The sequence below is a fragment of the Lissotriton vulgaris genome, chromosome 12 (assembly GCF_964263255.1).
Source record: "Lissotriton vulgaris chromosome 12, aLisVul1.2, whole genome shotgun sequence".
In the NCBI taxonomy this organism is placed as follows: Eukaryota; Metazoa; Chordata; class Amphibia; order Caudata; family Salamandridae; genus Lissotriton; species Lissotriton vulgaris.
This window is the reverse complement of record NC_141700.1, coordinates 242,997,608-243,009,998: the sequence shown is the minus strand read 5'-3', so window position 1 is coordinate 243,009,998 and position 12,391 is coordinate 242,997,608. Positions and strand designations below refer to the sequence as shown.

The following is a 12,391-nucleotide window of genomic DNA, read 5'->3' as shown; positions in this document are numbered from 1 at the left end:
ATAACCCATCTGTTATACATTTGTAAAGATGTATAGGAAAGAAAGGCGTCTGTATCGATGCATTCTTGTTTACAATACTTACAACAGGCAGCAGGGGAAAGCAAGATGGCTACCGCGTAGGTGCATCACAGCAGAGCTCTCCCCTCCGACTCTTCTTCCCCCTGGTAGTTTATCGTGTTGCGGGACATCGGCTGACCGGGCCCTGCGCTTTCTGCCTGGTTTGCGTGGGGCCTGTGGAGGTGCTGTTGAGTCGTCCTGTGCGGCATGGTGGCGGGACTCTCGGCTTGAGTAAGTGCCTCGTGGGTGAAATATATTTGAATGGGGGCATGGTCTTGCCCATTGTGGGCAGCCCACACCCCTATATACAAACATACAATAAATCGCTGGTGACTAGTAGGCTTTCTGCCCTCCAGGGGAGGCAGAAAGATTGATTGTATGTAAAAACATTGTGAGGTGCAAAAGCCCATGCCCAAGGGGCCGCTCACCCCTCCCTGGTTCTTAGTGGGTGGATCCCTGCTTGGGGATCGCCTTGCGTCGATCCCCAAGCATGGATCCACTAGGGAGCGGTACAATTGAAAAAGGGAGACTCCCCCCTGTCCAAAGATACCTCTGCTGTGTGTTTCGGTGCTAGGGGGGCTGACATAGGTACACGATCACCAAAACAGTGAAACTGAAACGAGCCTGATCGGCTCGTTTCAGTTTCAATGTAATGATGTCAGCGCGCCATGCGCACGCGCGTTCAAAATAAATTCCTTGGGTGGTTGGGGAAGCTCTTCTTCACCTCCCAGGGTAAAAGAAAGGAAATTCATCTGCTATTTACAGCAGAGGGATTTAGTGCTTGTGTGCACATGATGGAATGGTTCCGTCATGTTCACTCGACCACTGTGACGCATGATGGAACCATCCCGTCATTCACACCGAAAGGGTTAAATGTTGCATCTGAAACACAGGTAGGCCTATTCCTCACTAAAAACATAAAAGTATGGGTTAAGATTTAGTTCTCTGCTGGAAGTGCTTCCAAGTGTTTTTTTCTATTCACAACATTCCCAATAAAACTCCTGGAATATTGCACCCCATGCTATTGGGAATGTCGCAATGCTATTTCCACATGCTTTATTTCCTCATGGAGAAAACTCGCGCCCTTTATTCTCAGCAGATCTGGAGGTAAGACATTCTCCTTTGCATCCTAGAAGGATGGGAAGTAGTTAGAGAGCAGTTTCTGACTGCCTATATATGTGCATGTTTGTCAGCTTTCAGATACTTTCAAGATAAACCACACCTTGGAATCCCCACTTCCCATGCCTTGAGTGGTATTTACTACTGCAGATGTGTGCCCAATGATGACAGAAGAAGCCAAATTTGTAAATACATATACGCTTACTGGGAATTCCATTGTAAATTCCTGTCAGGTATACATGAGGTGTTTTGGTCATAAACTTCAGCTTACACTGAAAATACCTTTGGAAAAGGACCCAAGATCTCAGTTTACCAGCTAATAGATCCTTGCGATCTAGTGTCTACTAACGGGTCCTCTCTTTAAGCATAGTCATGGTGGAGGGAAACATTTATTTTTATTTTGCACCTATTCTACTGACTAGCTTGCTCGCCTGGGGAGCTCTGTGAAATATCACTTTGCGTTAATGAACTGACATGCTTATCAATTTATCTCAAAAGTACGCACTGAATCACAGATGAATCGCCGGTATAATCACGTATCTAAATAGTTCCCTCGGTAGAGAAAATTGGCAATGGAATGGATATATTAAATTGTAAAGAGTTTAAATAAATTAATGTAGGTGCATAAGGATCCTTTGTTTGCTCTGGAATCCCATGTGATTGAACTCTACAGCAAGATTTAAAAGCGGCGTTCAAATTTCTTTGGTAAAAGGAAGGGTCCATCCTCCTGTGCCTCCGTTCCCTGTGGTGAGACAGAAAAGCCTTATGAGGCTTGAACCACTGTCTGCAGGTCTGCTGCTCTTTTTCAGCAGAGAAGTATAGCTTCTCGTTGGTGGTGTTGTCATCACATCTTCTAAAGGTGAAGTTCTACACATTTGAAAAAACAGACTATAGAATGCCCTTGGTTACCTTCCAAATACAATACCACTATTACTCTTCTCCGCTGTCACCATCGCTCTTTTAAGCCAGCATGAGTGAGCGAGTGGAATGTTTCCACTTTTGCTCCTTGACTGAAGGAAGGGATGCCCATGATCTATTTTAGACTATCATTGCATAAAACAGTGCCTCCTCTCAAAGCACAGGCGATTCATCTACTTTGGCCTTTCTCTTCTCATCCTACAACAACATTTTGTGTACCAAACCTATTTCTATAATATCTTATCTTTCCAAGTAGGACTTTAAATCACAGTCCTCCCATTTCTAAGTGCTGTGTATAACTTTCATTACTATTAATTTCCAACTTCAGAATGATAAGAAGGTGGGTTTGCCTTGTCAAGATTTAAACGTATGTATTACCTACTACACCAGATTTCCATGGTAGGCATCTTAGTCACTGAGGGCTTTTTCAAAAATTTGCAGTTAAATGATCTCCGGCACTTTGGAATCCATGTCAGCCAATTCCCTAGCAACTAGTGGATCAGAGGTGCAGCGTTGCTCATAGTTGGTGTCTGAAAATCTAACAGTGGATGTTCTTGTCATAAAAATCTAAACCTCAATGCTGGTGTTATTTGTGTTAAAAACTGGTCCTTAATGCCACCGTTAGTATTTGACTTTTTTTGTCAAACGTATGTTTATTAGCATTTTACATATACTGCAAAACAGTTCAGAGAGGTGGTACATAAAGATATACATACACAACATAGATGTATGCCGAGTCCCGGGTTGATGCATGTTACTCGACACATATTCCAGCCTGTTCCCAACGAGGAAAATGATCTACAAGAACAAGTACAGATTCCAAAGTTATGTAGGCTAGGAATTAGCCCATTTTAAAGGGGGAGATGTACCCATAGCCCGTCTTTCTTTTGGGACAGGTGGTGTCTCTATGCCTTCCAGCGGGTAAGGTGCTCCCCCAGTGAAATAACCCCAGAGGCAGAATTCCCCTAAAAGAAGGGGGAAATAAATATATATAACAAGTACAGTAACAACATAACCCACTCCCCTCCCTCTTCTCCCACAAACTGGTGGCGGTTACCCTGCTCCAATGTCTTTCTGAGTCATATTGTGCACACAGTGGTTAAAATTGAAAGAGATGCATGCCACTGACAGAGGCGGGACACACTGCTAGTGGCAAACCCTTGGTGAGGAAAGTAACCAATAGGCCCCATCGATATTCAAAATGTTTATAATCATCTCGGAATATATCATTCATCCTTTCAAGACGCAACAGTTTCCAAAGCCTCGAATGCTCCAATGAGATAGCGGAGGACTCCTTCTTTTTCCAGGCCGCCTCTATTACTAACTTTGCCGCGCCAATGCATGTCTACATAATGGCCTTATCGGCCTTGATTTGATATCTGAGACAGGGGACGCGAAGGCCCAGGAGGGTCTCTTCCATAGTGGTTGGGATAGGATACCCTAACATATCTTTGATTTGCGCGAGAATTTCCTCCCAGAAGGGTCGAATGATAGGACAGTCCCACCAAATATGTTGGAAGTCACCCAGCAGTCCACACCCTCTCCAACATGTGTCTGATGTGTTCGGGAATATTTTTTTGAGTTTAGCGGGGTACAAATACCAGTCCTTCATGGTTTTAAGATGTGCTTCCCGTAACTCTGTGGAGTGGTTACATTTCGTGATGTCGGACCAGATTCCCAACCGTTCCTTGGCTTGAGTGTCTTGTTGCAATATTCCTTCCCACATGGCCATATATCGCGGTCTCAGAGAGTGGGCAGAGGTAAGTAGGTATGTGTATAAAAAGGAGATCACTCCCTTCAAAGTGTCTACATTCTGTATATATGTTTCAAACTTCGTGAGCGGGCGCATGGCCTCTGCGTGGATATGAGGTGTGAGACCCCAATGTTTCAATTGAATGTAGTGAAGATGTTCAGTCAGGGCTAAGCCATAGTCCCTCATGCGGTTGTCAAAAGTAATAAAATCAAAGTTATGGAACAGGTGTGTCAGTGCCCTACACCCACCCTCTCTTCAGGTGTCAAAAGGTCCCTCTCGGAGAGCTGGGGGGAAAGCTGGGTTAAATGTAGGGGTGTGTATGGTGAGGGAAATGTGGTCCACTGGTCGTTCCCTGATATGGAATCCCATACTCTCAGGTTGGTCCGGGTAGGGGTGCTAACGTAAGCATTCTCAGGCCTTTCCCTCTTGGGCCGCCATATGAGGTCCCAAATAGATCGTCCTGCAATAGCTCTATCCTTATGCAGCCAGTGATTTTCCGACTCCCACTTGGCCCATTTCCGTCACCACCCGTAGTTGTGCCCCTTTATAGTAGAGGCTAAAGTTGGGGAGACCCACTCCTCCCTCTGCTCTCGGTCTTCTCAGGAGTGAGAAGGAGAAACTTGCCCATCCTCCCTGACATACAAACTACATTATCATGGACCTAACTTTAGGGAGGAAGTCCTTGTCAAGTTCAATGGGCAGGTCTTGAAAAAGGTACAAGAGCTTGGGGAGTACAGTAATTTTGATTGTGTGTATGTGGACTTACCAGGATATAAAGAGTGGTTTCCAGTGCACCAGGTCCACCTGGAGTCGTACTAGGGAAGGTGGGAAGTTGGCCCTGTACAGTCCTTCCACCCGTGGTGTCAAGTGAACCCCTAGGTACTGGAGAGAACGAGGTTTGCGTCTGCAGGTCCCTGACCTCCCTCTCTGTAAGTGTGAGATTAAGTATATGTGATTTACCTGTATTGACCTTAAACCCCGCTACTTCCTTGAACCTTGCGATCTCAGTTTGAAGCACCAGGGGCGAGGTGCCCGGTTCAGTCAGGGACAGCAGCACGTAGTCGGCAAAGAGTGTCATTTTATGTGTCTCACCACTAAAAGGGATTCCCTTTATCTCCGGGGCCGCGCGAACGGACTTGGCCAGTGGCTCAATGCTGAGGGCGAACAATAGGGGCAGCAACGGGCATCCCTGGCGGGTGCCCCTGGTCAGGAAGAAGGGCCGACAGTACGCCATTCACCTGAATTATAAAGCGTGGTTGTATGTAGTTAGCTGGAATCATGGTGATGAATTTGTCAGTGAACCCGAAGCTTTTGAGTGTTTTAAAAAGGAATGTCCAGTCCACCCTGTCAAAGGCCTTCTCGGCATCAAACCCAACCAAGACTGCTGGAATTTTTCGTTTATTGGCTTTCTCAATGAGATGTACTATGCGTCTGTGGTTGTCGTGAGTCTGGCGGCCTTTAATAAAGCCAGATTGATCAGGGTGGATGAGATCTGGCATAAGGGCATTCCACCGGGATGCTAAAATAGATGAAAAGAGTTTTGCATCAAGATTTAAAAGTGCAATGGGGCGATCTGAAGCGCACCTCTGTGGATTCTTCCCCTGCTTGGGAATAACTGTAATCACAGCTTCTGCCATCGAGGAGGTGACTTCGCCCTTATCTTCCATTGTATTGAAGAGGTGAATAAGATGGGGCAAGAGGTCCGGGGCGAAGGTTTTGTAGAATCGGGCCGTAAACCCGTCTGGGCCCTGGGCTTTATGAGGTGTTAGGGATTTGATAGGTGTATTGACCTCTTCTGCTGTTATAGGGGCTGTGAGTTTGTCATGCCATTCCTGTGAGACTTGGGGGAATTGCAGAGTCCGGAGATAGCTATGCTGCTCATCGTCAGCCCGTGAATCCCCTGTGTAGAGGGACTTGTAGAAGGAGAGCAAAAATATCAGCCTTTTCCGTATCTTTGTGGGTCAGCCCCGTCTATCCTGAATTCTACCTATATACTCTCATTCCATTTTTTCCTTCAGCTGTCGTGCTAAGTGTTTACTTATCTTGTTCCCCTGGGAGTAGAAGAGCTGACATAATTTAAGGGGTACAAAAGGGGGTGGTAATGGACGGAGCATCTGAACCAATCAAACACTCACACCCAGTCAAAAGATCTGGGTTTAATCCATCACCGTTCTTTAGCCCACTCTGCCACCCCAGTTCAGACATGGCTATATGCAAATCAGTCTGACCCTGTGCCTCATGGGAACAGTCCAGCCCGAACTGCCAAGCCATGCCTTCCCTGGACCGGAAACAAGCTTCCGAGGACCGGTTTCTGGCATTCCAGCCGTCTTCAGCCCGGCTTGCTTGAATCCAGTGGCAAAGTGAGCAAGGGACTCACGTCTGAGCATACCCTGACACACTTATGGCGCCCAAAAGCGGTACAAAAGGGGGTGGTAATGGATGGAGCATCTGAACCAATCAAACACTCACACCCAGTCAAAAGATCTGGGTTTAATCCATCACCGTTCTTTAGCCCACTCTGCCACCCCAGTTCAGACATGGCTATATGCAAATCAGTCTGACCCTGTGCCTCATGGGAACAGTCCAGCCCGAACTGCCAAGCCATGCCTTCCCTGGACCGGAAACAAGCTTCCGAGGACCGGTCTCCGGCATTCCAGCCGTCTTCAGCCCGGCTTGCTTGAATCCAGTGGCAAAGTGAGCAAGGGACTCACGTCTGAGCATAACCTGCCACACTTGTGGCGGCCAAAAGCGGTACAAAAGGGGGTGGTAATGGACGGAGCATCTGAACCAATCAAACACTCACACCCAGTCAAAAGATCTGGGTTTAATCCATCACCGTTCTTTAGCCAACTCTGCCACCCCAGTTCAGACATGGCTATATGCAAATCAGTCTGACCCTGTGCCTCATGGGAACAGTCCAGCCCGAACTGCCAAGCCATGCCTTCCCTGGACTGGAAACAAGCTTCCGAGGACTGGTTTCTGGCATTCCAGCCGTCTTCGGCCCGGCTTGCTTGAATCCAGTGGCAAAGTGAGCAAGGGACTCACGTCTGAGCATACCCTGCCACACTTATGGCGCCCAAAAGCGGTACAAAAGGGGGTGGTAATGGATGGAGCATCTGAACCAATCAAACACTCACACCCAGTCAAAAGATCTGGGTTTAATCCATCACCGTTCTTTAGCCCACTCTGCCCCCCCAGTTCAGACATGGCTATATGCAAATCAGTCTGACCCTGTGCCTCATGGGAACAGTCCAGCCCGAACTGCCAAGCCATGCCTTTCCTGGACCGGAAACAAGCTTCCGAGGACCGGTCTCCGGCATTCCAGCCGTCTTCAGCCCGGCTTGCTTGAATCCAGTGGCAAAGTGAGCAAGGGACTCTCGTCTGAGCATACCCTGCCACACTTGTGGTGGCCAAAAGCGGTACAAAAGGGGGTGGTAATGGATGGAGCATCTGAACCAATCAAACACTCACACCCAGTCAAAAGATCTGGGTTTAATCCATCACCGTTCTTTAGCCCACTCTGCCACCCCAGTTCAGACATGGCTATATGCAAATCAGTCTGACCCTGTGCCTCATGGGAACAGTCCAGCCCGAACTGCCAAGCCATGCCTTCCCTGGACTGGAAACAAGCTTCCGAGGACCGGTTTCTGGCATTCCAGCCGTCTTCAGCCCGGCTTGCTTGAATCCAGTGGCAAAGTGAGTAAGGGACTCACGTCTGAGCACACCCTGCCACACTTATGGGGCCAAAAGCGGTACAAAAGGGGGTGGTGATGGACGGAGCATCTGAATCAATCAAACACTCACACCCAGTCAAAAGATCTGAGTTTAATCCATCACCGATTCATGCAATTGCAGACACTGACCAGACTCCAACTGAGGCAAGACGCTATCGTGCGAAAGGTCCAGGATCCAGTCTGCACTGACCAACGGTTTCGCCTCCGTTTTCGAAAGAATCAAACAAGTGATTAACACACTGAAAGACATCATTTTGTCTTCGCCCGGTTCCCCAGTTTTATCTTTGTTGTGCACACTCATACCACAGTTATGAGGTCCTGATGAGAACCCCTTCACTCAGTAAGGGTTCGAAACGCGTAGACCGCCTATGCACACCATAAGAATGTCATCATTCAACTAGCTTATTTAGATTTAACAAATATTATACATTTACCAAATAGGTCTCTTTGGTGTTTGAGAAAACAATTAATTTGTGACATTTGAAACTGTAAATATTAATCCCCGTATGTATGGTATGTGTGAGAGAGTGAGATTTGAATGAGAAAGTTGATCAACCACGGATGTTTGTTTTGCTCCTTTACTTTTGTGCACTATTTTATGTCAATGTCATTTTTATGAAATTTGTATTTTGTACTGTTTGGTTAGTGATATTGTTGTGAAATGTTTGGTGAACCTTAACCAACGAATATGTTGAAAAATCTTTACAAATAAAAAATATGATTCATGCCTGACAATTGGTCCTAACTTGCACTCAGTTTAATTCTTTATGCGTAGTAATTAATTTCCTTCTTCAATTAGACATTACAGTACTGGCTTCTGTTTTGTTGCTTATAGATAGAGAGGCTTGGCCTTACTGTGGGAAGCCCACACCCAGTGTTGTTTTCGCGTCTAAATCTGTCTGCCAGGTCAGCTTGAAATCCCCCAATAAAATTGTTGGCCCTTCTGACCAATCCCTTATTTTTCCCATTAGTGTATGTAAAAAGGCTGTCTGCCCCGTGTTAGGCGCATAGAGCACAATACATGTGCAAAGTTTACCCATCAGAATGTCCTTAACCATGATCCACCTTCCGTCCCTGTCTACTCTGGTGTCAGTGGGTTGAAATTTCGTGGCAGTATGGAAAAGAATTGCAACGCCTCGATGTTTAGTAAGTGCAGAGGCCCTGTAAATCAGTGGATACTGCTTGTGGCAAAAGCGAGTATCCTCTGCCCTTGAGAGATGTGTCTCCTGAATGGCAGCTATATCTAGGTGGTGATCGGTAAGATATTTCTAGATCTTTTGTCGCTTTTGCGGCGAGTTAAGGCCCTTCAAGTTCCAGGAGCCTAAAGCGAGGACCATCTGTCTGATAGTGAGTCCCCCCGTCCTCTCCCGAACCTGTGAGTTGATCTCATGTCTCTTGTAACAAAGGCTCTGCTGTGCAAGCTGTCAGGATATATCCACCATGTATAATGCACCTTGAACAAAACATAGTCGTGCAGAGTGTTTAAAAAGCCGCCACCAGTCCCTCTCCCCCTCCCACCAACAAATTCAAACCCCCAAAACATAACCTCAACAACATCATCAACCGTCGGATCAATGGTAGTCCTCCGACAGTGGGTTGAAGAACCCAGGACACTTGATGCGGGGACAGCGTGACCTAGGTCCCCGCTCGCGGCTAGTCCGGACACTCTGAATAAACAAATGTGTACACCTTACCAGTATAATCAGGCCACGAGACAGACTCTGTATGCCCCAGCATAAGCAATAGAAGTCTGATTGCATAACTTTCTGCCGCTGAGTTGTCGGTCACGCTGTAGTAAAGGACGTTATCCCCTAGGTATCTGGGCCTAAGTTGGCCCTGCGCTGGAATGCAGTCTCTCTGTGTCGTCTCTCCCCAGGTCGCTGGAGTTCAAATTCGCAAATTTGTGGGCACAAGCGTTCTCAGGGGCCGTTTAGTTACTTGTTTCCCCTTCTGGGAGCTGTTTGTCCACTCCCAGTCTGAAACGTCTTTCAGTGAAGTATCATCAGTCCACGGCAGCCCGTGTCTCCCTGTGCAGTAGAAAGATATCTGTAACCCCTGAGTTTAACATTTGTGGTGACCTCGCGGACTAGTAGACCATTGCAACATATGGGAGCCAGTGTTCCAAGCTCCCTGTGTCTTGCTTTTCGAGGGTTCAGATGCCCGTGGGGAGACCCAACAATTCAAGACCCTCTCGCAGGTCTACAATGTGTTGTTGTCAAGCCAAATGGGTAGGTCCATCGATATTGATTTTCTTGTTGCACAATTTAGATGTGATATGGCTGAACTGTTGCCTCCTTTCCAAGGTCGCCAGCACCAACTCTTGAGAGATAGTGCTGTGTGTCTCTAAAAGGAAATATCACCCTTCTTCCGAGCCGCCATAAAGACTGCTTCCTTTACCTTGCATGAGTGGAATTTCACGAGGACATCTCAAGTCCGCTTCCTGTTGCCGGCCGGCGGGCCTCCAACCCTATGCACCATGTCGAGTTTGATCTTAAGTGTCTGTGGACTAAGGATCTCCGCTTACAGACCCACAAGGAACGCCTCAAGGTCTGGCCCTTCCGCTCCTTCCTCCAGGTCATGAATTTGCAGGTTTTCCTGTCGCGCTCTGTTTTCCAAGTCCTCTGCCTTTTACTGAGTTTGGCATATCTGGTCCTGGAGGGCCAGCATATTTTCCTGCAGCTCCGAGGAACGTTTGTCAACTTCCTGAGTTTGCGCTTTCAGGTCCACCACCCTAGTGCCCAGAGTCCACGTAATGTTGGAGGTGGCCATCCGGGCATTAAGATCAGACTTCAGTTGCTCGATGGAGTTTGTGATATCTTGACTCCGCTCCTCCGCAACTCCGTTTTGAATTTGCGCAGGGAAGCCAGAAGGTCCTTTTTGGTAAGCGCCATAGTGTTCGTTCCCTCGTCTTGGTCTGTTGGTAAGCTGTGATCGTGGGGTGATGGCGGGCCGGAATAACAGGCAAGGAGGCCGTATTTAGTGGGCAATGACGTTTGTTTTATTTCAATGTGCACTTTAGACTCCAGTGAAAGGTGGGGAAAATAAAGACACGGCTCCAACGAATGGCGTTTCAGTCTTCTCCAACGTTGCGTCGGGATGTTGAATCTTCGGGGAGGTCCACTCCTGGCGTAGTCCTCGGAGGTAAAAAGAGAACAAAAGGGGAGCCGTTAGTACAACTGGACTTCCATGAGCGTAAACCGCAACCGACACCGGGTTAGGGTGAGGGGGTTGGAACCGACAGTGAGGAGGGTAGGGGAATTGGATATAGGTAAGGAAGGGAGAGAGAGCAGGTAAGAAGAGGTGTCCTCTGTGGGTCTTGTGAGGGGAAGGCCGTATCGGTAACAGTGCTGTACACGGGTAGGGTCCCCCAATGGTGCTATACAGATATTACAGTGATCTTAGCCAGAGCCAACAGTGACGCTAAAGATATATACAATGCACGTAATGCGCTACAGGGGTTGTTCTTAGCGTTTGTATACTCACAGGCTCCGCCGCAACTCAACAGTGAGTTGCGGCCGCTCTCCAGCCACCTCCTGCGGACTCCACCAGTCCGCTCCACACGTCCTCTTCTTCTGCCGCCCTCTCTGGTTCGTCTTCAGTCCGAGTCTCCTGCCACGAGTTTGCTTCGCCGACGAGGCTCCTGTTTCTGCTTCCGTCTTTTCCGGCATCGGGGACTGGAGTTAGGGGGGGACTTTCGGGGTCACGGCAGTGTGCTTCCGGTGCGAGGACATCGGTGGTTGGCTCCTGGAAGAAAGGACAGAGGGGTGGGATCCGGGTTGTTAGGGTCGTTTCCAGGGACGCCTCTCGGCAGGCTTCCGGGACAGGACATCGTCCGAGGGGATGCGGCTTAGGCGAGGTAGGGGAAGACGCCGCATCACATCCCTTTCTCCTAGCTGTCCTTCTTGTACGGGTCGGGGTAGTGGGGTACCGGGAAAGATAATCGGCTTTCCCTTGTTCTGATCTCTTTCGGTGTATGGTTTTGAACCTATAGGGCTGCAAGGCTAAAAACCAGCGGAGGACCCGGTTGTTGTGTCCTTTGTTCCAGGCCATCCACTCCAAAGGGGCATGGTCCGTGTATAAGAGAAAGTCCCATCCTTCCAAGTAATAGCGCAGGCTTTCAACAGCCCACTTAATGGCGAGAGCCTCCTTTTCTACGACTGCATAATTCATCTCTCTGGGAAACAACTTCCTACTCATATATAGTATGGGTCTTTCATTTCCGTTTTTGTCTTTCTGGGAGAGAACGGCACCTAAACCCTGAGCTGATGCGTCTGTCTGCAGCAGGAAGGGTTGGGAATTGTCCGGGCTCACTAGTACTGGCTTGGAGGTTAGGGCGAGCTTTAGTTCGTTAAAGGCGTGCCAGAGCAGAGGTGTTGGATTCTTCAGGGCTTCGTCTGTTTTTGCGGTTTTCTTTAATAGATCCGTGAGAGGAGGAGCCCTCTGTGAAAAATTGGGGATGAACCGTCGGTAATAACCGAGAAGGCCTAGAAATGCTCGGAGGTCTTTTCTGGACTGGGGAAAAAGAAGGGACTGTATGGCGCCGATCTTGTTGTTTTGGGGACGTATAACACCCTCGCCCAGGAGAAAACCGAGGTATTTCACGGTCTGGGCAGCCAGGGTGCTTTTGGAGGGATTGATAGTGAAACCAAAAGATCTTAGGGAGGTGATAACCTGTAGTAAGTGGGTTAGGTGTTGGTCCCAAGTGTCGCTATAGATGATGATATCATCGAGGTAAGCTCCTGCGTACTGGGAATGAGGTTGTAGGATGTGATTCATGGTCCTCTGGAAAGTTGCGGGCGCCCCGTGAAGG

At 48.1% G+C, this 12,391-nt stretch overlaps 1 protein-coding gene across 1 annotated transcript in view; it reads left to right on the top strand.

The window, feature by feature from the left end:
• LOC147673861 (uncharacterized) overlaps positions 1-12,391 on the top strand; it is a 1,240,526-nt gene that overhangs the window by 893,068 nt on the left and 335,067 nt on the right. The gene's annotated exons all lie outside the window — the stretch shown is intronic.